The sequence below is a fragment of the Ambystoma mexicanum genome, chromosome 10 (assembly GCF_040938575.1).
Source record: "Ambystoma mexicanum isolate Mex_15411 chromosome 10, UKY_AmexF1_1, whole genome shotgun sequence".
Classification (NCBI taxonomy): Eukaryota; Metazoa; Chordata; class Amphibia; order Caudata; family Ambystomatidae; genus Ambystoma; species Ambystoma mexicanum.
In genome coordinates this window covers 290,013,938-290,040,550 of record NC_090932.1, presented here as the reverse complement: position 1 = coordinate 290,040,550, position 26,613 = coordinate 290,013,938, and the positions used below count along the sequence as shown (strand labels likewise).

The 26,613-nt window shown below is 46.8% G+C and overlaps 1 protein-coding gene across 3 annotated transcripts in view; it reads right to left on the bottom strand.

Moving 5' to 3' along the window:
- UGGT1 (UDP-glucose glycoprotein glucosyltransferase 1) overlaps positions 1 to 26,613 on the bottom strand; it is a 2,047,742-nt gene that overhangs the window by 1,963,542 nt on the left and 57,587 nt on the right. The window lies entirely within an intron of this gene.

Below are 26,613 nucleotides of genomic sequence, written 5' to 3'. Positions count from 1 at the left end.
AGTTTCAAAGTAGATTAAATTGCACATAGGGCCTCATTACAACCCAGGCGTTAAGGGTTTAACGGCGCCGTCGGCGCTGTTAACCCTTAACGCCTGATTACCATTTTAACGCCTGCTTTTAGCAGCCGTTAAAATGCAAGGCGCTAACCCGTCTTGGTGCTAATTATGGCACCGTAATTTACGGTGCTGTAATTAGCGCCTTCCCCACTCCCATTATGCCCTATGGGGCAAAAATGGGAATGGGGAAGGGTACATGGGGAATGGGGATTTACCGCCCCACTCACCTTGGAATGGGGCGGTAAATCCGCCATCCACCATGGTGTAAACAGAGTTTACACCATGGTGGTAAAGTAGGGAACTTACCGCCTGGGTTGTAATGAGGCCCATAGTCTTATAGGCAATGACGGCGAGTACAAATGGGAATATCTGGCAAGAAGGAGTATACTGATCCAAATGCAGAAGCAGTCTAAAGGATAGGAGACTAGGGGTCAGTAGATATGAGATGTTTGATAGCATTTTTTCTGAATTGTGGGTAAGGTTGGTCTACTCTTAGGTCTTGTGGCAGTAGGTTCCATATTTTAGCAGCCTTCACTGGGAAACTATTACCACCAATCGTGGTAAGCCTGTATTTAGGAATTGTCAGGCAATTAGCATTGCCAGCTCTCGTTGGTCAGAGAGATTCTTCTTTGAAGTTTATCTATAAGGTAACTAGGGGCAGCGTTATTTAAAGCTTTATGAGTCCGTGATTATGTCTTTAGCTGTATTTTGTTATCAGTGGACAGCCATTTGTGTTGGCGTCTAATGGAGAAGAGCTCACAAACAAGGACTTTTCATTAAGTCTGAAGCAAAAATATTGATGTGCCTTCAATTACTCGAATGTCCTGAGAGTGCACACTGGTGTGTCGGGTGTCGCCTCATTAAACTCACCCAAAAATTACAAACGTAGTCAAAAAGCAGGGCATGCCAGTGCAAGAAGTAACAGTTTTATTCAGGGCCCCAGACGCAGCTGGGACAGCAAATTCGAACAGATCGCGGAAAAGAACTGCATGAAAAGGCGCCGTCAAAGAAACGCCCCTAACGTAAGAACTTTTACACAAAGCAAAGTAATAAGCATTTGCGAACGTGTGACATGAAAAAATCTCCCCACGCAGAACTGATTGGACTTCGCCCTTTGAACCCTTATAGAAAAACAAACATTGCGAGAAACAATTGGGTCCACGAACCTTCCCACACCACCCTCAATTACAGCTTGTGATGTCACAATCCACCCCCAATTCCCACAGCACAGAATTAACCAATTGAAACGTTTGAGGTGACCAGCGGAACGTTAATAAACTGCCCTGGGAGCCTCATCCTGATTCTCTTGAGATTGGCTGCCGACTATGGCTGCCGACTACGACACCACCAGAGCCTTGAACCACAGACATACTGCTGCACAAATGTTTCATATCGGGGACACTAACCCCTTTCCCAGGGAAAATGTTCCACGGGGCAATTTGAAACCACTGTGTTTCTTTTCAGCCCCATTAAGAAATCGCATTTCATAAATGATTTTGAATTCTAAAATGGTCATATTTAATTTATTTGTTGGCGGGCCTGTGAGCTCTAATTTGTGACCTCAAACAATAACATCCACTGTGTATTTCTCTCAGCACTGGCTTGGGATCACAGACTCTGCAATAAATCACGAGCCACAACAGCCTTTGCGGCACCTAAAATGATAACACAGGTTTTCTGCAAAAGCAAGATTTTAAGGCCCATTTACTGCATTTCATTCTACCACTAAATTTGATTATACTTACCTATGTCTCAGTATTTATGGATTCGTTTTTATTAAGATTTTTAATTCCAATTACACCAGAAAAGAGCCCCCCCCCCTTTTAAAGTGCTGCTCTCGCAGCTGATAAGTGCGTTCCTTCATAACGTGCTGAACTTGCATTTTTATTACACTGGCAAGGTCAGCCTTCAAATAGAAGACACTGGCATGAGGCCGACCGATGAGAGGGTAGAACGTATTGGGAAACGAGGGGAAAGCGGACGTATCTCAAAGCACCTGTGTTTAATTTCTATGTAAGTGATACTAACAAGCCGAATGTCCAAGGATGGATTTGGATTACCAAGTATTATTCTGCTGCCATATTTTCTGCTATGACGAGTGCCTTACACCATGTATAAAGAAGTAGCTCAGGGTGTGTATCACAGAAAAGAGACCACCAATAAGGGATTAATACGCATATATTCTATATGTAGATATGTTCCCTTAATCCAATCCCACCCCTCAATAGGTTTTTGCAGCTTGCCACATAGGATGGCGTCATAGATGACGCATTTAGCATTATATAAAATAAGTATAATCGAAAAGACATTTTGATCCTGCAAAAATCGACTTGATGAGTGTTCATTCGCCTTGCTTTACTTCTTTGCGATTACAGCAGTATTTTACCATCTCCTTTGAGTTTGTACGGTTATTTGGTCTGAGATATTTTATTGGTAATTCCATCTAGCGCACATATGCTGCTAGAGCACAAGGGCAGACCAAGGGAAAGTTCTTGAAGGACCTGAAGGTTTGTTCGATGGGTTTCTGCTGGGAGTGCTTGACTGGGGTGGTGTGCAGGATATTGAAAGGCATGGACAGGTGGTCAGACCAGTCAAACGGGAGAGGAGAGCTGTAATGGAGGGAAGAACATGATAGCTCGCACATCCAGTAATTAACTGAACACCAGATGCTATAATACCCACACTTAAAATTACCTCAACAAGTCATCAGAATAAAAAAAGGTTTTTGGTTAGAGGTAATACGAGACAAATGTGAAAAGATTAAAATGCCTGGGCTCTAGATTCTTCCATCAAAAACAACAATGAAAAATGTAAGGATTTGCAAGGCATTTTTAATAGCTTAGTGGAGATCAGTTTAGGCATATTTTCTGCAACAAGTGCAGGGCTACAGTAAAAACATTATTTTTATTTGTCATTTATTGTGTGCTCCTGTTTAAAGGGTAAGTGGCTAGATGACTGCAAAAACAAGGGAAGCAGATGAGGAAAGGACGAAGTAGTAAAAAAATGGGTGGTGCAAAGAGGAAAATCATTTAAAACATTCGGAATAACTTCAACCAAAGTGATGATTGAGAGTGGGGAGTGAGTGGTCCTCTGTGGTCTGTGCTAAAAAGTCTTTCTACTTGCTTCACTTAAGGAGGAGCAGCCTACTCGCAGTGCTTTTCCAGCGGACCGTATATAAAATTATTTGCAGAGCAGAGTCAAGTGGTCTTCTGTGGCCCTATGTGGTACTCTGAGGCGGCTCCCGGATTGAGGATTCTTGCCAACTTAAGTGTTTTCATGTTCTCCCTGGTTTGAGAACACAATGTACTCCCTCCTAAGTCTCACTAAACACTCAAGCCAAAGAATACACCAGCAAATGCTTGAAATGGCTCGAGAGCTGCCCTTGCCGGCTTCCCCACCGGAGGGACCTCTTAATGTCTCACAAATTCTGGCTTACCCGGCAGTCAAATCAAACGTTATAATACTGCCCATCCTGAACCTAAAAGGGAATAATGTCCAGGCTGGTATTAAAAATGTCAACAGTAAGGAAGTCCTGCGGATGCCCCCAATTTAAAACTATGACGGGAATTAACCTCCAACGGACTCACGGATGTCGGTGATCGGCATGATCACAACAAATCAAAGAGACTCGTTTTCACTGTCTTTTTACACAGAGGAATCAGATGAGTCCATTATTTCCTATGAGACTATTCCGAGGCTGAGGTCAAAGCCTGGTCGGCTCTTGAGGTCTAGTGACATGAGCACTAATTCTAATAATGCGCAGGCGACATTGGTGACTTTGAAGCAAGTCATTTCTACATATTATGATCTCTAGGAGGTTATCAAATCGGCGGTCAGGATGCATACGTTAATACTCACATCAATACTGAATAAGCTTGATCTTCTGAATAAAGGATCAGGTCCGACAGAGTTTCTGCAGGCTTCATTAGAAGGGGAGAACTCGGATTTGACCCAAGCCATTCTGATGCTGCGAAATCAGGTCCCATTGCTGCCAAGAGACACACTGATGATACAACACTCTCAACAAGAGCCCAGATGCCAGGAGCATACCTGGGAAGACCCAATAACGATAATGAGTACCGTAGAAGCGGTCGTAGAAACAAATAGCTACACCTCGCCAAAATTACCAGGGGAAAAAAGCTCTTCAGAAAACTAACAAATGTGGTAACATGATTAATAAAAAGTCAAAGACCTTGGAAAGGAAAGTTAACTCTAAAGTGTCTTCATATATCTTTTTCAGAAACCTTACGATTCCAGAAGGTTTAGCGAGGAAAAAATAAAATTCCAAAGCAACTAGTTCAGAGGTTGTGACTAACTCGAAACACATTGTTATTGTTGATAACTTTTTTAAAGAGGTTGAAGCTATTATGAGGTACCCCGAGAAACACCCCTTAAAAAGGAACGGGAGTAAAAGACTCAGACAAATTGCCACAAGTCTTGAAACATAATGTACTATCCACAATGGATTCACCTAGTTCATTGCAGCAGATGACACATATTGCTCAAACACAATATGACCCGCCCGCCGTACTTAGTCTGGTAATGGTGGAATCCCCAAGTTCTCAAAAAGTGGTGGTTCAGTCAAAGGGCATGGCAAACACTGTCACTCAGTGCGCCCCAGCCACGGCAGCCGGGGATCACCAGTTGCTTGTGTATTTAAAACCAATCACAGCAAACAGCTGTGTTTCAGCCAATACTGAAAGGGTCATTTCCTCAAACAGGCCATGTTTAAATCAAGACATGGGGAAAAAGGAGCCTTGAAAAAGGAACCGGGAGGAGACCCATAACTCTCTATTATGAAGACTAACTGAATGCCTGTGCAAAGACTTCTTTTCTAGAGATGCCATTGAAGGAAAGCCACGTAATCCCTGGTGCAGACTCTGGTGATCTGCAGATGATTAGGACAGTACACCAGCCAACCTGCTTAGCCCCTGGGCTGTCTGAGAACTTTTACACTCGACTGAATAACCCAAATTATGCCATTGTGGCATGGTCATTAAATCAGGGGCACAGGCATGCAGGGGTTGCATGCACAGGAGACCTGGGTGGACACTGGTCTGGCGCCTTTGGCGCCAGGCTCATGAACAAAAGTAAACAAGAACATCCATTTAACACCAAAAAGCTTTTATTATGGACATAGCAGTTCAGATGCATTAACCTTGAACATTCCATCCATTAAGCAGGATGCATTAACCTCAAACATTCCGTCCATTAAGCAGCTCCAAGTGTATTCTTGGGTGTGGCTGCTAATGGATTTCCTTCGCACATGCTCACTCTCTAGGAGTGGCAGGGTGTGGCTGGTAAGCCGGCCCACGATCTCAGCTATATAAGCTGCCCCGATCCTCAAGACAGTCGCTTCGCGTTATTCTGCACTTGCAAGCAGCGTAACGCTCACCGTCGCCTGAGGTCAGACTTACCTTTGAAGATCCTGCTTCCTGGCCATCCTGCTTCCTGCCAGCATACTTACCAACTGGGGGAAGCTGTTCTTACCTGTACATCTCTTCGGCGAACCAAGTATTCATCTTTACACTTTCCGGAACGCCGAAATCTTCATCTTGGCACCGCAGCATGACACGCTCCATCGTCGACAGCAGCGCCTGCAAGGAAAAACCGAAGACAAGGTTAGACATCGAAAAAACAGTCCGTTTAAGGTTGCGCTTCGCCATACTTCTTGCTTTTCTTTAAACCATCACTTACCTGCTGTTGAACATTGCAGTAGCATCCATCTTCCATCCGGCCGCGTCTCGCGTCTCACAGCTGCATGGAGGCCGCATTTCCATCTAAGGGAAGAAAACAGAAGCGAGACATTATTGCAGGCATAAATAAGAGCAACATATAAAGACACTAAACAGAACGAGCAGCATCACAAGAGCTCAAGAAAGACTTACCAATCATAAGGAGAAGCATAGCCGCAGGTGGACTGGACTAATCCTTATCAAGGATCAGTGAAGAAACTAGATCCCATTTGACGCGCCTCTCCCAGAAGTAGCAGGACGGAGAGCTCATCTTCCATAATTCACAGGTGAGCTTTAAGGGCCGGCGTTTGCTCACAGAAACCGTAATTTGGGGTGAATAGTTTGAGAGGTACAACAATCACAGATTGGCGCACTCACACACTGTTATCTCCACGCAGGAGCAGTATCATCACGTACCACCGCTCACAGTTTTTCTACTGAGGAAGAGGCCTGAAGGGGGTGATTCAAGTTCAGGGAGGGCTGCAACCGTGCCTAAACGCCTCCGCGGAGACCAGGTGAGCGTAACACATTGATGTTGATTGTAATCAAGACAGAATGAGCCCAACATATGAAAAGCTGTGCTCAACGGAGAACAGAGGTCGGGAGGTTCATTATTGTGATGAACAATCTGACGAACAATCTAATACGAGACCCTTACTTAAAGTGGTGAAAGGTCCTAACCTGGGACAAATTCAATCAACTGAGCAAGAAGAAACAGGTTTGAGACCACACTCGTCCACCACAGATTTGGATTTTATGAATCATCAGTACCAAAAACGATACCCTAGAGAGTGTGTGGTTGCCGAAGCACCCAAGAGTGACGTTGAGTGCAAATTCCACTCCATTGGGTCCTGTGATGAATTACACAGGTAATGATGAAATGAAAACCAGAAACTTGGCATATTGATTTTTTTTTTTTTTTTTTTTTTGGTTCGAAGGCATAAAGGGTCAACAAAACAGAACATTTTCAGTAGATGATTATTAATATTCAGAACCTCTCTCGTGTTCATATCTTTCAGTTCGATAAGTCTCTTTGCCTTCAAGTGTTTTCCATTCCCCTCCTCACTCTCTCCCCCCTGCTTTAACAACAACTTTGGGATACAGAGTTCATCAGGTACGAGTTCCTTCACTGAAGGTTGAGTCCAATTCCTCCTTCGATTAGTGGGGCTCATAGAACATGTGTGTTCTTAAGCAGACGTGGTTTGAAGTATTGGGCTTCTCTGTCTCGCACCAGTTCGTGGAAGGGGCTCCAGACTGTCAAGAATTGTAGGTATTTTCCAGCACTGAATGCACATATCTTCTCCATGGCCATCCCTCCCTAGACCTTGACCCACCATCATCACGCTGTTATCGGGCCCACTTCGATTTTCCAATTCTGCGCTAGGGTCATTCTCTCCGCTGATAGCAGGTGCATGATGAGGGTGGCTTTCGCCCCCAACATTGCATATTTTCCTTCTAAGGGGGCACCTAAAAGAAATGTTTTCGGGGACATTGGTAGCTCTACTCCAGAGATGTCTTTTATGTGGCCTAGTATTTCCTTCCAGTAAGCAACAGCTTTGGGACATGTCCACCACATGTGGAATAGACCTCCCCTCTCACCGCAGTTCGTCCAGAAGCTTGGCGAGTACGTCTTTGTGATCTTATGTATGCTGCATGGGGACATATACCATCTGAGGTACAGTAAAAAAGTATTAAAGCACATGGGGTACAACATTCAAAAAGAATATATCTATTTGAGAGTAGGCAAAACACCACTTCTGAATGGGTCAGGGATATTACCAGGGTTACCTTCTTGGAACAGGAGAGAATGGATAGGGCGATCTTAACTTTTGACTCTAGAGCATTATATAAAATCGTCATGAAGGAAGCAAATATCCTTCACCAAATAGGTTTTTGTGTCTCACCTTTGTGTCGGGAAGATAGCTCAGGGGCAACATGCTTGCCTTGGAAACAAGACGACACAGAGCAACACAGGTTTGATCCCCGGGTCCACGCTTAGAAACCTCTAGTAAGTGCGTTATAAATAACCTATCATATATCATATCATGAAATTGCAGATTTACCAAATATTAATCTGGTTGGGAATAATCCAAAATCAGTAAACAAAGTATGGAAAGAGCAGACATTGTGTGGTGGTCTCGAAATACGAGTAAGGCTCTTGGTGATAAAAATCAATCAGAGAAGGGCAGTTTGGATTTTGATGGTCATGGTTGGCAGCAAAATCGAGTAGGCCCCAGCAAAAGAACTATTGAAACTGGTTTCCTGGAACTCCAGAGGGCATGCTCAGTTGATTAATAATTTGAAACTGATGTCTATTTTTGAGATTTTGATTTTGTTAATTAAGCAACACGCTTGGGATGGGTATAGTGCCTGTTGCCAGCCAGACAAAAATAAATGTAATTGGGTAGACTAATGGGTGGTTTGATTGTCTTCCTTCGAAATGATTACAACTTCCACGACATGTCTATGACCAATATCAGGGAAGGTCTTCTAAGCGTTGAGTTCTTATGTTGAGTTGGTCATTTGGTTAAAAAATCCTATTATTTAACATCTACTGGCATGCAGGGGTTTCAGAGTTGGTGTTGCGCTCACCTGGTCTCCGCGGGGGCGTTGGGGCGCTGTTGGAGCCCTCCCTGGACCTGGCTCCCGTGGATCAGCTCTCTCCCCCAGCCACTGCGTTATCGAGGACCCAGGATACTGGTTCTGCTCCTGTTTTGATTGAAAGATGAGCTCTCAGTCCTGCTTTCTTCCAGCAGGGGTGCTGTAAATGGACCTAGTTGCATCACTGGTCCTTGGCGTGAAGATCCAGACCGGCTGCGACCATTCCGTCTTGAAGGTACGTTTTGTAACTATGATTATTGTTCGTATTGATTGTGTTAATCTTCCTCCATGATTATTGTCCGTAACCCTATATTGTCCTTTCTCTCTCCCTTAGGTATGAAGATGACCCAGGAACGGGTGATGACAAAGTCTACTCCGGAGGAGCTACCAGAGGTAAGAGGCCTCTACCTGAAGCGCGCTGCTTAGAGTATGAAAGTCTATGCAAGTTCTAACCTTGTGTTTCCTTTCCCTTTGGAAGTGCAGCTGATCGGTGCTTGATGGGCGGTTTCCGAACTCCTACAGGCAGCCGGAGATGAAGATCCTCGAGGACGGTGCGTTGGGAGAAGATCCCGTGTTGATGGAAGTTCGGAACTGGTAAAGATGCCGGCCGGAGGTAAGATGCTGGAGTAGCTGCAGAAGTGAAGCGATGGTGTGGCTGACCTCAAGGTAAGGGGCTGGAGGGTTCCGGAGACTGAGGATACACGTGCTGAAACTGGTAAGGTCTTCTGAACGGCGGTAAGCGTTACGTTGCTCTAGCAGACTAACGCGAAGCGCCATCATGCGGGTGGGGTCGGCTTATATAGCCTGGCCCCAGCCACTCCCCTTAGGCCCTGCCCTGAGGCCCCACCTTGCCACTCCTCCTGCCTTCTGCATGTGCCTTCCATGAATTGCTAGGGCCCCGCCCTGCTCAGATGCACGTGCATTCAATAGTCTGTGTGCAAAGCACACTTTTATAATGAGCGTGGTGCCAAAGGCACCAAGACTGGGTCCATTGGGACCCTGCAGGATGTGAAGTGACTGGCCAATGACCAGTGGCCATGACACTTGGATATCTTTCTGACAGATTTGACTGACCATATTTCAATGTGGTGGGGAAGATATACAATGGTTACGTAATGGTAATGGGAGATCTTAACTCTGACTGTTTAAGTGTGGGGAAGCAATCAATTCAGAAAAAAACTATTAATTTGAACCCCCCCCAACAATTAACAGAACAGGCGAACAAACTTTGGAAATGGAGCAAAATGGGCAACAGCTCTAGGCAACGTAGGTCTTACCAAATTGAATGGAGCAGTTGTGGGTGACACTGGAGGGGCAAATAACTTGGCATAATGTGCATTTCTCCTCCACATTGGATTATGTATTTGTCAATGAGGCACTGCTCATTAAATGCAACTCTCTTGAGATACTACAGAACTCTTGGAGTGATCATTATATACTGAAAAGCACATTGGTCACCAACGAGTTAAAGAAAGGTATTGCGCTCTAGTAAACTTAAATTCAGCATCTAACAGAATCATTTGGAATAATCAGAATATAAAAAATATTAATAGCGAGATGGAAGATGTTTTGTAGTACCTAATCATTTGAATGGAAATCAAAAACGTTTACATATGATAATTTTTATGTGTTTTTTGGTGAGGTTATTAATCAAACCATTAAAATGAAAAGGGGGGGGCCACCAGGGGGCGCAGGCAAGATGGCCGCCTGAGCCGACAGCTCCGCACCCAGCCCCAGGAACTTGGCGGAGTTTAGCAGGAAGAAGGTGCCCATCTCTCGCAAGCATCGCAGGAAAAGCCGTGTGAACCCCTGCCCATCCAGGGGGTCCAAACCAGGAGCTTCTACGACGCCCACAGACCGAGCTTGACTGTCCGGGGTCCCCGCGGCCCCTCCCCCCGCGGTCCTGAACAGCACGCGAGGGAGCACCTACTTGGAGCGAGGAGAGGCCGGAGGTGAGGGACCTCGGGGGCTCCATCGGACTCCGGGACCCCTGGTACCCTGTCCCCAGAGGGGCCGCGGTGGCGCGGAACCGGCACAAGGCCGTGCTCGACATTGAACGAAGACACCGGAGGTGTCGCAAGAGCACTGCTTCACCCTGACACCCCACCCACCCACGGGGTATATCATGCCCACCAAACTGCACGCCAGAACTCCCTAGCCTGGGCCGTCGGGGGAGCCTGCCCACACCGAACCCGGCTGGGGACGCTGGAGAGGGTACTGGAGAAGACACACGCCAGGTGAGAGGCCCTCGGGCCAGGACTTCGTGTATAGGCCGCCGCTCCACTGGCATTGAACCCCTCAAATCATTCGGCGGGCACAACCATAGGCGCCCCCCCCCCCATCCGGCATCTCTCCACATACATTCAGCCGCAACCAACACCCCATGAGTTGGAAGGAGGCCCTCTCCAAGTATCAGTTTGCGGCTGGAGGGGACAAAATGGCCGCCGGGTCTCCATCGGTGCCGCCTCCCGACCTGGGGGTCATCCAAAATAACATCCAGATGATTTTGGAGGAGATATGTGGGATTCGAACCGACATGGGTGCCAAGTTGGCAGACTTTACCACCAAGGTCACCACCCTGGAGGATCGCGTGGAGGGAGTCGAGAACAATCAGCTCTCCACGGCGATCCTGGAGACGCAAATTGAGGCCAGATTTCAGGAGGTACACCGTAGGGAGGAGGAACTACGGTTCAAGGTGGACGACATGGAGAAGAGGGAGAGGAGGAACAACTTGCGCATCTTTGGCCTTGTGGAATCCGAAGGGGAGAGCCCGCAGGCACAGGAGGGCAAGGTCCATGACATCCTAAGAATCGTCATAGGGGAGGAGGCCGACATCGAGATCAAATTTGATAGGGTGCATCGAGCCGGCGGTGGTGGCAGGGGCCCGAGGTCGGTGCTGGCTCGGCTACACTACTATAGAGACAAAGCCAGGATCCTGGAGAAGGCAAGGAACGTTGGTGATATCCAATACAGAGACTAAGGTGGCAATCTACCAGGACCTTTCGTCCCTCACCCTCGCAATGAGAAAGAAATGCGGGGCCCTAACCAGATGGTTGCAGGGTAAGGGGGTCAGGTACCGCTGGGGTCACCCCTTCTACCTGGCATTCGAGTGGTTGGGGGAAAAACACCACATGGTGACGGAGGAGGACATTGTGCGGGCCACCGACGACTTGGTGGGAGATCGTGCAGGCCCGTCCGGCAGAGCGGGGGGTGAGGCCAGGAACCCACCGCGGGGCCCCGACAGACTGGGTAAACCTAGCAGCAAGACCAAGGTTAAGGGGGCACGCAAATTCCAAAAAACTAGGCACCCATCATCGGCCTCTGAGGATCACCTGAAGTGACTGTAACTTTCTATAATGTTGATTGATTGGTTTGCTGGACCTCCGTGCCGGGCCTGCGCCTGGTGACACGGGGGACCACGGGAAAAGAGTTACGTCCCATAAGTTCTGTTTGAAGGTTCACACGTGTTCATTCTGGTTTAATAGAGAATGGGTTACCTATATGCTCACACTACCCGGGGCTGGGGTAGAGTCCTTGGTGGTTCGCTGACCGTCCCCAAAGAAGATCAGGTGACATGGACGAACGCCTCAAGACAGGAGGGAGGGGGGAGAATGACCATTATCAAGGCCGAAATGGGAACGTTAGAGGGGTGCACAGGGGGGTGGGGGGACTAGCCAGTTTGAACAGGAATCCAATATTTTCCAATATACCATACGCAAGCATTACATAGCGGTGAATCTAGAGGCGGACTACCTAGACGATAATGGTTGAAGGCAAGATAGGTGTCATGATGCCTACCCCCGGGCATCCGGGTCAAGCCCATCAACCCCGGGAGCAGGCATCCAAACATTTACAAAAACCCCAGCAGCCCCAGCTAGGGGCTGTCTGGGTTCAGTCCTGGCGCCATAGGCGCCAGGCTCATAGACATTGCTTACCTCATGCAGACCATGCTGCAAATAAATCCAAGCCAACGTGAGGCCTGGATGGGACTATTTTACTACAGGGACTATTTTTTAATCGGGTGTGGTCCTGGGGAACTTCTTTCCTGGGACTACTTTGGAGGCTATTTAAACCACGCCCGAACAGCAGCACATGCTTCGTGTTATTCTGCATCCAGCAGCGTGAATCTCACCATGCCTGCAGCCAGCATCCAGTCTTCTGCCACGCCCGCGTGCCTGCAGCCAGCATCCAGTCTTCTGCCACGCCCGCCTCGAATCCTGAGCTCCTAGAATAAAGAGGAAGAAAAGGACAAGGTTAGAAAACAAACTTATTTCAAATTCCTCACCTGATTCCGGATCCATTTCATCTCCCAACCTGGAATGTACATCAGTCCTGCACGCGTCGCTTCGCCAGCTCCAGCACGGCGCCATACTCACCAGTTCTCACAGCATCTTTCTATCCGGCACTGTCTCCATCATTTCTTTGCTGTACTCCGGCACCTAGGGGCACAAGAATAACAAGGTGAGCCAAGGGAATCAACAAATACCTCTTACCACCATAGACTTACCTGATTTACCACCGGAGGTATTATTCTCCATATCTTCATATGCCGCATCTGTAAAGAGGGAGAAAAACAACACGTTAACGCATGCAATAGTTACCGGACAGCGTTGGGTAACACAGACTCTTATCTGAACGCCAGCATCAGCTATGAGACCTTCTTCTCACAAACTCAGTTGCAACTTAAGGAAGGAAGGGGACAAGAGTGAACATCGGGCACATTGAGCTCTTTAAACTTGATACTTACCAATCCCGCCTGGGACTTCAGAGTCAATGCTTACCGGAACTCTCCCAACGCCTTCAAACCAGAGAAGTAACTGGTATCTACGCGCCCCTGCAAGACACGCAGGATGGAGAGCTCATCTTTTACAAACATAAGGTGAGGTTACTAAGGGGATATCGGAGGTGATTAGTGGGGGAGAGCGAGAACAGTTGGGAGGCCATCACTAAAACCCACAGGTGGCTAATCCCTGTCTCCACTTGCAGGAAAATACTTCTTCGGGTCCAGCAGACAAGACTAGGCGGGCCAGTCCAGACAGTCATCTCTGCACTACGCATCACGTTGAAGGAGACCGCAGCTGTCCGGGTCCGATCAACACCCCTGTGGGGTCCTGGTGAGCGTAACAATAGGCACACTTAACGTCAAGGGCCTCAATTCACAAAACAAGAGGTCCCTGACCAGTAACATGTTCCGGAAACAGCAGTTGATGGTGCTGTTCCTCCAAGAAACCCATTACAGACAGGGGAGGGAATCACCCATCAGGGGGAAGGACATCGGCGCCAACTTCTGGGCCTCCCACAAGAGTTCGAAGAAGGAAGGTGTGGGGATTATCTTGAGTAAGACACTCCATCTTACCAAAAGAGACCAAGAGAGGCTTTGGGGGGAGGTTCCTGGGGATCAAGGGTACATATGAAGGAGAATGCATAACCCTGGCCACCCTCTATGCTCCCAACTCGGGCCAGATAGGTTTTCTAACCCAGATCCTGGGGGTAATGGATGAATGGGCTGAAGGGGCTATGATACTGGGGGCGTGGGGGCTTCAATCTCATTTTGGACCCCAGGCTGGACTGGTGGATGGCCCGGGTGACTGAACCGAGAGGAATCACCAAGGACAAGCTAACGCTCCAGACCCTGCTGAGGGAACATTACTGGGAGGATGTCTGGCGAAAGACGCACCCGGAGCCCGGGGGATATACATTCTTTTCCCCTCCACACCACACCTACACCAGAATCGATTGCCTCTTGACTTCCAAAGAAGGGAGCGGGGTGGCTACAGCTCCGAGGGGCGAGGCAATAACATGGTCTGATCACGAACTTCTGGTGGCGGATGGGTCGCTTCCCCTGTCCCCCAGGTCGGCCCGGTGGAGGTGTAATGACACGCTCCTACGGGACCCGGTCTTCAGGGAATTCCTCAGAGGCGAAATGGAGGCATATTTTGAGACAAATGACGATGGGGAGATGGATATGGCGGTAGTGTGGGAGGCGGCGAAGGCCACCTTCCGTGGTCTCCTTATAGCCGAGGGCTCCAGGCGCAAACGGGAGAGAGGGCTCATTGAGGCCAAGATACGGGCCAAACTCAAGAGCCTGCGGGGTAGACTCACCCAGGAGGGGGTCGTTATGGAGTCCCTCCTATCATAAATGCGTGAAAAACATCAGGCTCTGCACTCGGTCCTCATTGGGGAGGTGATCAAGAAGTTGAGATACACTTGACAGAGGTACTACGAAAAGGGGGACAGGGTGGGGACCCTATTGGCGCGAAGAGCTAGGGGTTGTAGACTGGAGAGGAGGGTCGGACCGATTAAAGATGGGGAGGGCAGGTCTCTCAACAGGAAGGCAGAGATAGTGGGCTCCTTTGCAACTTTCTATAGGGACCTGTACACTAAACAGGTGGGGGAAATCGCTGGAGGAGATCCGGGCTTATCTGGAAGAACACCACCCACCCTGCTTAACGGAGGTCGAGCTGCAGGGCTTGGAGGGGGACATAACGGTGGAGGAGGTGGAGGCAGCCATCAAGAGACTTAAAGCAGGGCAGGCCCCCGGAGGTGACGGATACACGGCTGATTTTTATAAACAATTCCAACCCATTCTGACGGAACCCTTAGCCAAATTGTTCAACCACATTCGTAACAAAGACGATCCCCCCCACATTCCTACAGGCCCTTATTTCGGTAATCCCCAAACCAGGAAAAGACCCCACAGAACGCGGCTCCTATATACCCATCTCCCTCTAGAACCTGGATGCTAATATATTTGCCTGGCCACTCGCCTGGAGAAATGCCTACCCCGCCTGGTCCATCCAGACCAGTCGGGCTTTACATTAAACAGACAAGCCCCGGACAATATGCGCAAAACCCTCCATGCGTTGCATTCAAGGGAAACCCGGAATGAGGGGCTCCTCCTGCTGTCCATAGATGCAAAAAAGGCCTTTGACCGGGTGAGTTGGACCTTCATGGGGGAGGTCCTCTCGGCAATAGGGATGGGCCAGAGATGGTTGGGATGGATGGCCGCATTATATTCAGCCCCCACGGCTAGGGTGGCCGTCAACGGGATGGAATCGGAAGCCTTTCCCCTAGAACGTGGTACGAGACAGGGTTGTCCACTATCCCCCCTGATATACACCCTTGTCATGGAACCTTGGGCGATCTCGGTGGGTAACAATGAGGCTATCACTGGAGTGCAGATGGGCGGCTCCCACTACAAGATCAGCCTGTTCGCCGATGACGCTCTCCTCTAGGTTACCAAACCGGCACTGACGGTCCCGCATGTGTTGCAGGCACTGGAGCGTTACAGGAGCCTCTCGGGGTACAAGGTCAACCTGGGTAAACCTGTGGCTTTTATGGGAGGTCGACTACCGGACACAGAGAGGGAATATGTGGAGGGCCTTCCTTTCCAATTGCAGACAGAGGGATTCCAGCACTTGGGAATCCGAATAACAAAGGACCCAAAGGACCTCTTCCCGAGTAATTTCACCCCTTTGTGGACGGAGGTCATAGGGGATATAGAGAGGTGGGCGGTCTCGGGGTTCTCGTGGATGGCACGACTCAACCTGATCAAGATGGTGGTACTTCCCAAATTCCTGTTCCTGTTCCAGATGCTCCCCACCCAGGTCCTGGCCGCGTTCCTACAGTCCATGAAGCGCACCCTACTCAGGTTCCTCTGGGGGGGGAGGGTGGAACATAGGATCTCCTACGATGTCCTAACGAGACCTAAGGAGGATGGCGGGGTGGGATTCCTGGACTTCGATACATATTATAGGGCCTCCCAACTAAGGATTCTGGTCGATCACTTCAACCCTGGGACACAAAAGCAGTGGGTAGCACTGGACAACAGGTTGCTTGCCCCAGTCACGCTCGATGAGTGGTTGTGGGTCCCCAGAGCGCACATCCCCAGGCGTGTTTTAGACCATTCAGTACTGGGTGTCCTGTGGTCTATCTGGAAGGAGGGGGGTTATTATAGGTGGCTCACGACCTGGCCTTCCCCACGGAGTTGCATCTGGGTGCCACCATTCATATCCAAGGTTGCGGAGCCAGCCGCGTATCAGAGGTGGTATGAGGCGGGCCTGGTTAGGGTTTGCCACCTGTGGGTGGGTGGCTCCTTCATGCCCCTCCTGGACCTAGAGGAGGCATTGGGGTTGGGCAAGCTGTCACCTTTTTGCTATCTCCAATTGAAGGGAGTCCTCTCTGAACCCTCATGGGGGGGACACGCTCAGGAGGGAACTCACGGACTTCGAGAAAACGATCATCTCCACACGGGGCTCCAGGGGGGTCATGTCTCGTTTGTACAAACTTCTCTTGCTTTCAATACCCAGGGACCCACCGCCAGCAAGAGTACAATGGGAAAAAGATTTGGGCACGGAAATAGATGACAAAAGGTGGACTAAAATGTGTATCCGGGCGCATCGCCCAACAACCTCCCCCCAGTTCAGACACCAGGCCCTCAAGATTTTACACAGATGGCACTACCCCCCGCAGTTGATAGCCAGGATGAGTCCGGGCTACGACCCTCACTGCTGGAAATGCAAAAATGAAAAAGGGGACTACATGCACATGTGGTGGTCTTGCCCGAGGATGCAGTCATACTGGGAAGAGGTCCTAACATGGGTTAAGGGGGTGGATGGTGTCTCTAGGCCCCTCTGTCCCCGGTTGCTGCTGCTTGGTATTGAGGTGGGGGACGACCAGGAGGACACCCAGGGCCACATGTTGCAGGTCATGCTCGTAGCGGCCAGGTGCTGCTTGACCCAGAAGTGGAGGAATCCGCACATGCCTGATGAGAGGGAATGGGTAACGAAGGTGCGGACAATATATGACCTAGAATGTTTAACCCACGTCCTGGACGAATCCAGATCCAACATTGAGGAACTTTGGCTTCCCTTCTTTGAAAAGTATGAGCGATCGACGTGAGGGGTGAGCCCATCAACTGTTGGTCTGTTTGGGTTTGAAGCCCAGAGGAAATGGAGGACCTACGAGGTACCCGTTGTATAAGGCAGGCGCCCCCCCGGGGGGGTGCTGCTAGGTTGAGCCCTAGACTATGTGTGCACCAACCTATTCGATAGTCCGAACTCGAAAAATGCATAATGCGTCCCTGCAAGACAAGCTTGACATCGGCACCTGTTCACTGGCTAGGGGAGGGTGAGGAGAGGGGGGGGAAAGGGTTATTGTTCGAATGTTTCTTTTTTGGAGAATGGCATCGGTTTGAAATTACATGTTTGTTGTAATAACCTTAAAAAAATGCTAATAAAAACTATATTTAAAAAAAAAATGAAAAGGGACCATACAGTAAACCTGGATGGTCTGAAAAAGAAACTTCATAAGTATAACCATGAACTTGCTATGCGGAAAAGGGAGAGGGAGAGGTCTACCATTAGGGACATAAATCATGGAGGTCTTGATCACATAGAATTAAATGCCTAAACTGCTAAGGTCAAACAACAATTCAAGAACTGGGCGAGAAATCATAAAGCTATGCTTCTACAAGCAGATGCAGAAGAGATGCTAAATTGTTTTGTAACACTAAAATTAAATCGTTTTGGTCTCTCAATAATGCGTTAAGTAAGGGTCAAACAGAAAAAAGAATTAACACAGCCTCAGAAACACAATGGGAGACTCATGTAGCTGACCTTTAAAGGGAAGATCCTGAATCCGGCCTTCTTGGCAGGGGGACAACATATTTAACCCATGATTGTGAAGAATTTTGGAAAATTGGAGTTGAGGACATATACATATCCATCATGTCAGCCAGTAACTCACGTGTGCCGGGACCCAACCACTTGTTAAATCGTTTATTTAAGGGAAATCCCAAAATGTGAGCAGTTATTTTGATGTTTTTATTCAATACTATTCTGGAAACAAGACACTTGTCAGTAACGTGGCGCACCTCTTACATCATCCCTATTTTCAAAGAAGGTTTTAGATCAGACCCAAAAAACTACTGTCCCATTAACATACTTGACGCTGATAGTAAGATCATTGCGTCTTTGGTACTAAACAGCTTGAAACAGCTTAAAATATGGGCAGTTGGTGTGGGGAGGCTTAGTAAAAACAAACTGGATTTAGAAGATAACATGGAACTAACCTGACGGATTCATATGTGGGTGTTACCAGGACTTAGTCTGCACAGGAGCATATGAATATATACATTTAGCTGCAATTGATTTATCATCAGCTTTTGATTTGGTGAGTCAGAATAAACTTTGACAGAAGCTACATTCTTGAGGAATTCCTGACGCATTGCTGGACGTTCATGTTTGGTTGCACACTGATACAAACGTCCAAATATGTTTAAACCAAGAAGGAACACTTTTGCAGAAAATCCATATGGATAATGATCTAAGAGAGGGGTGCATTTTGGCCCCCTCTCTTTTTAACCTATATGTTTCCGATATTGGCAAATGTCTTGAAGCTGCATCGTTTGTATCTCCAAAAATCGGCGGGCTGGCCATTTATTGGTTGGCTTACACCGAAGATTTTGTTTTAGCATACTGTACAGGAGTGGGTCTTCAGAGGTTATTGGATGCAGATATGCAGATGAAACTTACCTAAAATAAAACCCACACAAAACAAACGTACTCTCTCTTACAGAATGGAAATAAGTCAGTGAAGAGATGGGTATTCCATTTGGAAAGAGTCAACTCCCTAATTTATCTGGGATTCCCAATCACTTGTCAGATGAATAACATCTTTAAAAAGAATTGCCTAAGAGAAAAGGCTGAAAAACTTCTCACAAATGATATTGATCAGGTATTGCACATTTTCGTGCATACCACTAATCAAGTACTAGAACGGGAAGATAGTTCCAAAACTATTGTACGGAATCGAATTACAAGGAGATTGGGTGCTCGATTACCTGGAACAACTTGAAAGTATCATTTGGCGCAGAGTATTGGGAATCCCTAATGTTGTTTCGACCGTTGCCATCAGGTATGAGTGGGGAATAGGCTCTTTGAGAAGAAAAGGAATTTGGCAGGCCGTCACACTATAGAGTACATTTCAGAGCCCTCCAGAAAACACCTGATACCAGGATTAAGGATGTAAATCCACTGGCAGTACTTGAAGAACGTTGTGTTGTGTTTCTTAACACTTGTGCTCTTGCTCAATTAGTACTTATTAATAATCCTGAGTTGGTTAAGAGACTTTTAAAAAAGAATGACTGGTTTAACACTATTAACGTTTTACACAAACAGCCCAGTCTAACACACCTTGTTTGGGAACACAAGTCTTTAGGTACTGTAGCCTCTCATCTAAAAATAATTCATTGACCCAGACTTTGAAGGGGCTTCCAACGTTTTAGATGGAATGTGTACCAAATAAGGGAGGTTATGTTTAGATGGAGGATAATATCGGCAGAACAACTGCCTGGTAGATTTTGTAAACCGAAAGGCACATTCGAAACGATTGAACATCTAGTGGTACACTGTTCAAGTTTGAGTAGCATAAGATTAATCCACTTTAAAAAGTTATTTGCACAGTATGAAGAGTTAGAGTGCAATAGCTTTTGTGCTTTATGTCTACGGGGGTATCCGGTCGCTAATGCAATTGAGGTTGTACTTTAACCTTTTAGATTTGGCAGGAATGAACACTGAAGTGTAATGATGTATTTTAATGGTTTTAGATTGTATTGTTTAATAATTTGAAGCCTGCAACTGTACTGGTTTTCTGATATTCTTTGTGGAATTTGTTGTATTGTGTTTTGTTTGTTTGCTTTGGTGAAGATATGTATGTTTGTGAAAGGTGGCTGTTTTTTTCATACTTTTGTGAAGGTTGAAATACATTTTTCTAACCAATAAACAAATAAAAAAGAACCAAAGTGATGAACGGATGACTAATAGGTTCAGTGAGTGAGGCAGAGCAGGCGAGCTTTCAGGTTATGGAAGGAGGGAGTTTTAAAGAAACGTACATTGCACTACAAACCGATGAGCTCTTATCACCATGAGATTCAAGGAACACAAGATAGGAGTTTTGAGTCTTGGAGTCAACTTTTGTTGCACAATTCAATTGAAACGCACTTCTTGTGGATTGCACTTTAGGTGAACTCAAGGTCCTGAAAATCATGTGGTATGAGTCAAAAGGAGCCAACTGTTTTTGTTCCCCAAGTCCATGGCAGGATGGGGTCCCTTAAAGGGGAAGAGCAAAGAGATTCACATACCCCAAAGAAACCTAAACAGTCACCGTTAGTAATGCCGTAATGCCGAGAGCACTACTGTAGAAACTTCTCCCCTTTTCCAAGACCCAGAGAAGTCCCTCACTACACCCAATCACCTCCTTGCCCGTCCCACACCAAAAGATCAATTTCCGGAGAGGTACAATACTGCCAAATCCATTTTTTACTGGCAGCATTTCCACTTGTGAGTGAAACAATGTTGAAATCGGGGGACACACAAACATTCCTTCCACACACAGAAACATCAGACACACTTAAAATAATAAACCAACCTCTATCCCAGGCTGTGTTACCAGCAGGAGAGAGATAATGCATTCAAATATGGAGGTCAGGGCAAATAAAGAATTGTTCCTGCCCCTAAACTGCAAAATAAACTAAGATTGGCCAATTAAGGGCAACCTATCATAGCCCCTTGCCAATTCCAGAACACAGGTCCAAACCCCAAGAGGCAGCAGATCACAATCCAGTGGAAGGGAACACATTCCTTTGAAAACACAAGGGCTCAGTCCGACGGTGGCGGTATTTGGTGCAGGAGAGTGGAGATATTAGTTCACTTGGTGGAGAAAGACCCAGTATACTGGAGGAGTGGTCAGTGAGCCTGGAAAACACTAGAACCTGAGAGCAGGCAGAGAGGCCAAGGAGAGTGGAAAGAGGGGCAGGCAAAGAATGTGAAATTGAGAAACGAGGCAATACCCCGAGGGGAAGAGAAGGTGCCAAGGGGGGAGATATAGGCTGAGTAATGAGTAATTGGCCATCCTCTCATCCTGCCAAGCACCCCATGTCGACGATTTTAAAGAGAACCAGCTCAAGGAGTCGACAGTCAGGATCCTGAAAGAAGAAAACTGGCAGTAGAGCAGTAAGATTAAGTCACAGACGAGAAAAACAGACATCCCAGTAAAACCACTATTCACCTGGAATCGCCAAAGACCCATGAAGGGGGCAAGTACCGAAACTGGAAGGGGACAAGTACCGAACCCAGAGACTTTGTTTTACGACTTTCGCTAGTTACAAAACGTTAACCTGTAAAGGGAACCCCGTGAAGCACCAAAGGCTGGATAGGAAACATTGTTTAAATTGGACTTCGACAAAGCCATCAGACCAATTTGGACATTTCAGTTGCACTTTATTCCTAACCCAGTTATTGGGAGCGGGGGGGGGGGCAGTATTACAGTGTGGGGATAAAACAAACAGATTACACTTACGTTTGGGGGGTTTTCTGGACATATGACCCCTGTCACAGACATGGCAATGGGTACATAGAGGGTGATGTTTTGAGCCATATTTAGATGGGGTCTATAGGTCTAGGAAAGATGGCAGACTTGGTTTTTGCAGTAAACTTGATAATTGCAAGAATAAATAGGAAATTTGCATTTGTATTTATGTTGTTTATATAGCGCTTTACACCAAAACCCTGAACATTAGAACAACTTGATACATATAACAATTATAACAGTAGAAGCCAATTACAAATATGAATCAGTGCAACAAAACAGTAAGAAGAGCAATTAAATTGAAGGGAAGAGGGAGAGTAGTGCAGTAGGACTGAGAGAGAGGGGGGAGTGAGGAGGAGAAGGAGGGAACGGAAGGGGGGATAAATGGGGAGAGTGGGGTGGTGGGGGAGGGGAGGGAAGGGAGATGATCAAGGAGAAAAGATAAAGGAAGGAGGGGGAGCAAGAAGGGGGAAAGGGTTTCATGGCGGGGAATGGAGAAGGAGAGATTTAAGGGAAGTGCGGAATGAGGAGAAGGTGGGAATAGAGCGGATTGAGAGAGGTAGGGAGTTCCGGTGCAGGGGTGCTAGGAGCTGGAAGGAACGGAAACGGGAGGGGGCACAAGGGGATGGAGGAACAGTGGGAAGGAAGTGGTCAATTTGGCAGGATAAGCGAAGAACCAAGTTCATCCGGCCAGTGAAATAGAAAGTAGGAAAGCGGATGGGATTCAATCAGAAACTCTCTGTAATGTTGTTGAAGGGCTAGTGTGTAAGGTTCTTGCAGCCATGGGAAACTAAAGGCATTAGGGAAGAGCATCTAAAGGGACCAGGAACTGCTTAGCAACATCTGCACTCATACAGGAGTCCAAATTCCACAAAGGGCACTGTGTCCCATGAATACTTTTGAAACTCTAGGAAGGACTGCAGTTAAAGATTAACAATTCAATGGCATGGCAGTGAGTATTATGCATTTCTCTTTTCATTAATTTGAAACGGCAGCAAGAAACAAGTGAATATTCTGCAGACTAGTACTCCCTTAATGCTACCTGTGGCGAGTTGGCAGAACTCCATATCCCAATATGCAACGAATCAAGACGCTGGGGACTGGGCTGGTCCAGCTGCTACCTGATGTGCCTCCCGAAAAGGTGGACAGTGTAGATTCCTGCATGCTTTCTGACGCCTTTAAGACATAGTATTGACCCACCCAGGATAGCCATGAGCTTAACCTTTAACTGGAAGCATAATTAGCAGACCTCTTCGGAACATTAATCAGCGACTCAGGTAATTAAACAGGAAGCAACAAAGGAGGCTTCAACATCCGATTGCCGAAACACAAAGACTACAGACTATCTTTGTAATACTTTTTGAACAGACCCACAGACGAAAGAGTCCCAGAAAGACTGCAGAAAACACAGCCAAGCAAGGAAGCTGCAGCCTCTCCCTCCACAAGTAGGGAGAAAGCAGGACGTAGAGCTGCTTGAATATGGAATCTAAAATGGCAGTGACACCACACACTGCCAAAAGACCCAATTAAAGAGAACCTTGAGGAACAACGAAACTCACTATTTCAGACAACATGTAGTCACCAGACAAACACAAGGGTTGGGTCAAAGGTATACACCATGGGACTACTATAAGAGGAGGGGTGAGCATAGCACAGGCATGAGCAAAATAGGAGCAGAAGGACATTTTCTTCAGCGATCGTGGGATTGCTGCTTGGTACAAGGTGGCCAGTTTGCTGGAGAATCTACTTGCTACCCAGACCCCGACACAAGGGTGTGAAGCCTGTCAGAGGTCTAGGAGAGAGCGGACCAGAGAAGTAATGAGAAACGATGGGTCTAGGAGGGACCAGCATCATAGAGTCTTCACAGATCTGGAATCTAGAAGAGAACTGAACCATACACTTATAACCACAAGGTCCAAAAGAGACCCAGACTGAATGCTAAGAAATCTAATGTCCACAAGAGATCTGAAATTGAATGTTGCCAAATACAATCCTATGAAAGACATTGCACTGGAATGTTGAAAAGTCACAAGTCTGGGAGAGACCAAATCTGACAATTGAGAGTCGGGGGCCTGAAGGACACCTACTTATTGCTGTAATGTCCCAAAATTTTTTATTTTGGGGGTTTGGTTGTGGGCCTAGTTTTGAGAAGCAACAGAGCGCTTTACCATAAAAAATGGGTTTCTTGAAATACAGATAAAGGGGCACGAGTTCTAGGAGGGCAGGAATACCATACCATTAAAAGGAACAAAAGCAGTAATAAGGGGTGAGGAGGGGGGTGTCCGCCCACCGGTGGGATTAGGAGTCACTACGGTTCATGAATAAGGTGGTTCTTGGAGAGGAAGGTCTTAAGCTCCTTTCTGAACTGTACGAGGGCTAATGTTGATGGGTATGAATTGTGATGAATCCTGGAGAGTCATCACTGATCCCCAGCCTAAAGTCTACTCCCATGCGGCCAGGGGGAAGACAGTCGCTAGCTGATCCTGACCCTGTGAGTGGTATTCTGAGGGTAGATCACATAGGAGGAGATGACTGGGAGGGGAGAGGGGTGACTCCAACAGGCGAGAGGTGGTATACTCCTCTTTCTTGTGAGGCAGCTCCCTTAATTCTGGATTTTTTAATGGCCTGCTGTAATTCAGAACCATCGCATTGTAAAACTCTGAAAGCCATGTGGTTTAAACAAAACCCTGTTCAGTCTTCATGTGTACATGGTGAATATAGAACATATGAAACATCTGATGTTTATGGTGATTGTATTTTAAATGCAAGTGTTCAACAATGAGACTTAAAATCAAAACTCGTTCCGACGCCCTTGTGGCGTGAAGCCCGCGTCAGTAAAGGGCGCGAGTCTACGACTGTTGGCTGTTTGCTGTGCGCTGTAAGCCAGCGACCTTAACATCTACAATTAAGACACAAACGTCCGCCATTCTACATGCGCTGGACATGTTGGATGCCAGCCCACAAACAAGGAGAAAGACTCTACAACAACATCACCTCTTGAATCCTTGGACACTGGCGAAATCTTCAGGACGTAAAGTAAAGGTAAACCAGCAAATTGAGGGGGGAAATGTCAGTCATGTAATTAATGACACATCAAATACATCGCATTTAACAGGAGACATCACCGTTAACTGCCCGACCATAAAACGGAATATTCAGATACCCTCTCTTTATACTTTAGCGGTTAAAGCATCTGGGTTACGTGAAGAAATGGTGAACCGTCCAGATAGAGTCGACTCGAAACAAGTGTTTAAACTACTTACACTACCTGTGCAAATTGGAAAACCGTTGACTTACTGGTGTCAATTAACACATTCTCTGCTTAATGTCGATACAGTAGAAATAAACTCTGACCTGTTTCAATCCCCATTTGAAGTAACCGATCTTGAACTTTTGAACGCAACAAGCCAAACCAGCAAATTGTCTGAAAACAATATCACCATTGACAATGTGCCATCTGAGATTAACGTTCCGTGTATCAAAGCTAATAGCAGCAAAACGAGCATAAAGCCTATAATCCCCCAAGTGGAGATCCTGATGAAAAATAAAGCAGAGTCTGGCATCAACAACATAATTGACACAAAGAGGGCGAGAGTCAGTTAAATCATATCAGAGCTCCAATGAGAAATGTTCCCCCAACACTCATCTCTCCCTCTGGACTAGCCAATAAGCGTGAAATTACAAGCAAAATCAAACCCCAGACAGAGTCAGACAGCTCAAGAAGTCCAAGATAGCCACCTGACTGAAAAATTAAAGGCTGACTATCTTGCTATTGAAGCTAAACTAACAGCAAGTTTTCAAATGGAGTTATACAAAAAGAATTAAGAAAAAAGGATGCACGACATGGCAAAACAGTCCTTCAGCTCTGAGACCTAATGTCAAGCCAGTACCAGTACCAGTACCCCAATAACAAAACTACCCGACAAGAAAAATTTCGAACTAAAATTAACTAACCACTGGGATTTTACGCTAAATTTATCTACAGCGGCTATTAAAGGGCAGCATGAAAAAAACGAAGACGAAGTAAAAAACACCCAAAATAGATGTAAAACGCAAGAAAATGAACATCAATCGTGAGTCAGGAGTCAAACCTAATCTGTCACCGGCAGCGGCAATCCAAATTCACAATAATGTTTTGGCGGCGACAGCCACAGCGCTATGCCCGTTTATCAACCTTATCCAGTCTCTACAAGAGACCATAAACAACCAAACGTTAATGATGATAAATTTACTTTAAAAAATAACAGCAATTGAGGAGTTTACAGAGTTTCTTCAGTCCAAGATTGCCCATGAAGCAGAACAATCGATGCGGTGGCAGTCAATACAAAAAGAGCATATGATAAAAGACCAATTCTCTAAAAATTATCTAATGGCAGCGTTACTTGAATCCATTAAATGGATGCATCAAAATGAAATTAGAAAGGACTCCCAGGCTTCATGCCCAAGTTTGAGCCGAGTCAGCAGAGAACCATCCTTGCTTCCAAAAGGACATGTAGACTCAGACGCAAACATCGAAGCAGTACATAGTCCTCTGGCAGGTCTATATCCTACGGTCACCATTGCAATGAAAACGACAAATAACATTGCACAGTGCGCGATCAATGGTGACTTACAATAACCATCTTTCTAATCATGTGGTTAAGATTGTCAAGAAACACTGGCATCTCTTAGCACGTGCAAAGATACCTGTGGGTCTCCCACGGTGTGCTTTCAAACGTGGACATAATGTCAAGGAACTTGTCAGTCGGAACGACATCAGCTGCAAGACTGATACTCAGCCCGCTATAACCCAACAGTGGGGGTTACCCAAGGTGCGAGGGCATGCCCCGTGTGGGGCCTGTGTATGCTGTCC